We start from the raw sequence: 4,608 nt of genomic DNA on the forward strand, positions 1-4,608 counted from the left end.
CCCCCCATGGCCCCCCCCAGCCCCTCACCCCCGCAGCGGGGCAGGAAGGTGTGCGCCAGCAGCGCCTCCTTGGCCCCCATGGCCCCCCACCCCCCTTGTCCCCCAGCCCCCCAGCCCCCCCAGCCCCCCCCAGCCCCTCACCCCCCATGTCCCCCAGCCCCCCAGCCCCCCCAGCCCCCCCCAGCCCCCCACCCCCCATGTCCCCCAGCCCCCCATGGCCCCCCCCAGCCCCTCACCCCTGCAGCGGGGCAGGAAGGTGTGCGCCAGCAGCGCCTCCTTGGCCCCCCATGGCCCCCCACCCCCCATGTCCCCCAGCCCCCCATGGCCCCTCAGCCCCCCCAGCCCCTCACCCCCCATGTCCCCCAGCCCCCCCAGCCCCCCAAGCTCCCCCAGCCCCCCCCAGTCCCTCACCCCCCATGTCCCCCAGCCCCCCCAGCCCCCCCAGCCCCCCACCCCCCATGTCCCCCAGCCCCCCAAGGTCCCCCAGCCCCCCCCAGCCCCTCACCCCCCATGTCCCCCAGCCCCCCAGCCCCCCCCAGCCCCTCACCCCCCATGTCCCCCAGCCCCCCATGGCCCCCCCCAGCCCCCCCAGCCCCCCCCAGCCCCTCACCCCCGCAGCGGGGCAGGAAGGTGTGCGCCAGCAGCGCCTCCTTGGCCCCCATGGCCCCCCACCCCCCTTGTCCCCCAGCCCCCCAGCCCCCCCAGCCCCCCCCAGCCCCTCACCCCCCATGTCCCCAGCCCCCCCAGCCCCCCAGCCCCCCCCAGCCCCCCACCCCCCATGTCCCCCAGCCCCCCATGGCCCCCCCCAGCCCCTCACCCCTGCAGCGGGGCAGGAAGGTGTGCGCCAGCAGCGCCTCCTTGGCCCCCCATGGCCCCCCACCCCCCATGTCCCCCAGCCCCCCATGGCCCCTCAGCCCCCCCAGCCCCTCACCCCCCATGTCCCCCAGCCCCCCCAGCCCCCCAAGCTCCCCCAGCCCCCCCCAGTCCCTCACCCCCCATGTCCCCCAGCCCCCCCAGCCCCCCCAGCCCCCCACCCCCCATGTCCCCCAGCCCCCCAAGGTCCCCCAGCCCCCCCCAGCCCCTCACCCCCCATGTCCCCCAGCCCCCCAGCCCCCCCCAGCCCCTCACCCCCCATGTCCCCCAGCCCCCCATGGCCCCCCCCAGCCCCCCAGCCCCCCCCAGCCCCTCACCCCCGCAGCGGGGCAGGAAGGTGTGCGCCAGCAGCGCCTCCTTGGCGGCCTCATCCTGCGCCCGCCGGCTCAGCGCCGCCACCAGCTCCCCGTGCTGCGCCGTGCCCCGACGGTACCGGCTGCGCGCCAGCTCCAGCGCCGCCGCCTCGCGCCGGCGGGCGAAGGCCTGCGGGGCGTCGCACGGGGCTCGCACGGCCTCGCACGGGGCTCGCACGGCCTCTCATGGGGCTTGCACGGGGCTCTCGTGCACGTCACGTGGCCTTGCACGGCCTCACACGCACCATCACATGGGGCTTGCACGGCCTCACACATGCACACGAGCCTCACACGCACCATCACACGGCCTCGCACGGCCTCGCACGGGGCTTGCACGGGGCTCGCACACACGCACGAGCCTCACACACACCATCACACAGCCTCGCACGGGGCGTCGCACGGGGCTCGCACGGCCTCACACACGCACGCGAGCCTCACACGCACCATCACGCGGGGCTTGCACGGCCTCTCATGGGGCTTACACAGGGCTCTCGTGCATGTCACGTGGCCTTGCACGGCCTCACACGCACCATCACACGGCCTCGCACGGGGCTCGCACGGGGCTCGCACGGGGCTCGCACGGCCTCGCACACGCACACGAGCCTCACACGCACCATCACACAGCCTCGCACGGCCTCGCACGGGGCTCGCACGGCCTCGCACACGCACGCGAGCCTCACACGCACCATCACACGGCCTCGCACGGCCTCGCACGGGGCTTGCACGGGGCTCGCACGGCCTCGCACACGCACGCGAGCCTCACACGCACCATCACACAGCCTCGCATGGCCTCGCACGGGGCTCTCGTGCACGTCACGTGGCCTTGCACGGCCTCACACGCACCATCGCACGGCCTCGCACGAGCCTTGTACATCCTCACACGCACCTCACATGCAGCCATCCCTTGCAGCCCCCCAGCCCCCAAAGCCCCCCATAGCCCCCCCATAGCCCCCCCATAGCCCCCCACCCCCATAGCCCCCCCATAGCCCCCCCACCCCCCATAGCCCCCCATAGCCCCCCCATATCCCCCTATAGCCCCCCACCCTCCATAGCCCCCATACAGCCCCCAGCCCCCCCAGCGCCCCCCATAGCCCCCTGTCGCCCCTCACCCCATAGCCCCCCAAATCCCCCCAACCCCCATAGCCCACCATAGTCCCCTACCCCCCATAGGCCCCCCAAATCCCCCCACCCCCATAGCCCCCCACAGACCCCCCAGCCCCCGTAGCCCCCCATCCCCTCCAACCCCCCCGACCCCCATAGCCACCCATACCCCGCCAGCTCCCCCACCCCCCATAGCCCCCCATAGCCCCTGTCACCCCTCACCCCCATAGATCCCCTATCGCCCCCCACCCCCCATAGCCCCCCATAGCCCCCCACCCCCATATCCTCCCATACTCCCCCAGCCCCCCCACCCCCCATAGCCCCCCCAAATCCCCCCACCCCCCATAGCCCCCATACTCCCCCATACCCCCCAGGCCCCCTCAGCTCCCCCAGCCCCCCCATAGCACCCCCAAATCCCCCCACCCCCATAGCCCACCATAGCCCCCACCCCTCATAGCCCAACATACCCCCCCAGCCCCCCCACCCCCCATAGGCCCCCCCAAATCCCCCCACCCCGCATAGCCCCCCCACCCCCCCATAGCTCCCCAAATCCCCCACCCCCCATAGCCCCCATACCCCCCCATACCCCCCCAGCCCCCCCACCCCCATAGCCCCCCCATAGCTCCCCAAATCCCCCCACCCCCATAGCCCCCCATACCCCCCATACCCCCCCCATACCCCCCATAGCTCCCCAAATCCCCCCCACCCCCCATAGCCCCCATACCCCCCCAGCCGCCCCCAGCCCCCCCAGCCCCCTCACCCCCCATATTCCCCCCCGTCGCCCCCCACCTTGGCCCCCCGGAAGGTGACGAGGGCGGCGAGGCCGAGGAGGAGGCCGGTGGCCCCCACCTTGAGGTCGGCCATGAGCCCCAGCCCCAGGTTGAGGAAGAGGAGGGTGGCCCAGGCCGCCAGCCCCAGGTGGAGGCGGGCGCGGGTCAGCCCGGGGGTCCGCACGCGCCCCCTCCCCAGCAGCAGCTCCAGGGCCTCGAGGGGCACCTCGCGGAAGGACGCCAGCTCCAGCCCCCCGCCCCGCGGCCGCGCCACCACCACCACGCGCTGGAAGTAACGCCTGGAGGGTGGGGGGGACCCCCGGGGTGGCACCCCGAAACCTGGCGCCCAGCGGGACCCCCGGAAACTGCGTCCCCGGACCCCCAAACCCCCCCAACCCCAGGCCACCCAGCACCCAGCACCCAAAGGTGTTGCTTGGCCAAACCCCAGCACCCCCAAACCTTGGTGCCCCCCCAGCCCCAGCACCCCCAAATCCCACCCCAGCACCCCCAAACCCCCACCCCAGCACCCCAAAACCCGACACCCCCCAAGGACCCTCAGAAACTGCACCCCCAGACCCCCTCAAACCCCCCCAACCCCGGCCCACCCAGCACCCAGCACCCAAAGGTGTTGCTTGGCCAGACCCAGCACCCAAGACCCCCAGATCCCAGAACCCCAAATCCCCCCCACCCCAGCACCCCAAATCCCGACTCCCCCCAAGGACCCCCAGAAACTGCGCCCCCAGACCCCCCAAACCCCCCAACCCCGGCCCACCCAGCACCCAAGAGCATCGCTCACACCGGATCCCAGCACCCCAAACCTTGTTGACCCCCACCCCAGCACCCCCCAACCCCCCCGGCCCCGCACCTGACACCCCCAAGGACCCCTGAAAACTGCACCCCCAGACCCCCCCCAAACCTGCTCATCCAAACCCCAGCACCCCCAAACCCCACCCCCCAGCACCCCCCTAGGGCCCCCCCGGGCCCCCCATGGCCCCCCCGTCCCCCATAGCCCCCCCGGCCTCCATAGCCCCCACAGCCCCCCCAAACCCCCCATGGCCCCCCCAGCAACCCCATTGCCCCCCATCATTGACCCCCCATGACCCCCCGCCCCCATATGCCCCCCATAGCCCCCCCATGACCCCCCGCCCCCATATGCCCCCCATAGCCCCCCCGTGACCCCCCCATCCCCCCCTCCCCCCCATAGCCCCCCCCCCGGCCCCCCCATGGCACCCCACAGCCCCCCCCAGCACCCCCATAGCCCCTCCGGCCCCCCCATCCGCCCCCCATATCTCCCCCATAGCCCTCCCCTCACGGCCCCCCCATGACCCCCCCATCCGCCACCCTCACGGCCCCCCCATAGGCCCCCCATAGGCCCCCCATAGCCCCCTCCATACCCCCCCCCGGCCCCCCCATAGCCCCCCCCACGGCCCCCTCCATACCCCCCATACCCCCCTCCATACCCCCCTCACGGCCCCCCCCATAGGCCCCCCCACGGCCCCCCCATGGCACCC

The 4,608-nt window shown here is 74.4% G+C and overlaps 1 long non-coding RNA gene across 1 annotated transcript; it reads right to left on the reverse strand.

Moving 5' to 3' along the window:
- Positions 1 to 1,353: 1,353 nt before the first annotated feature.
- LOC142051493 (uncharacterized) lies at positions 1,354 to 2,060 on the reverse strand. Its single transcript, XR_012658520.1, has 3 exons — positions 1,757 to 2,060; positions 1,507 to 1,607; positions 1,354 to 1,431 (listed from the first exon to the last, which is right to left on the reverse strand). It is a non-coding gene; the product is annotated as an uncharacterized LOC142051493 (long non-coding RNA).
- Positions 2,061 to 4,608: the final 2,548 nt, after the last annotated feature.

This window comes from Phalacrocorax aristotelis, unplaced genomic scaffold (assembly GCF_949628215.1).
Source record: "Phalacrocorax aristotelis unplaced genomic scaffold, bGulAri2.1 scaffold_333, whole genome shotgun sequence".
In the NCBI taxonomy this organism is placed as follows: domain Eukaryota; kingdom Metazoa; phylum Chordata; class Aves; order Suliformes; family Phalacrocoracidae; genus Phalacrocorax; species Phalacrocorax aristotelis.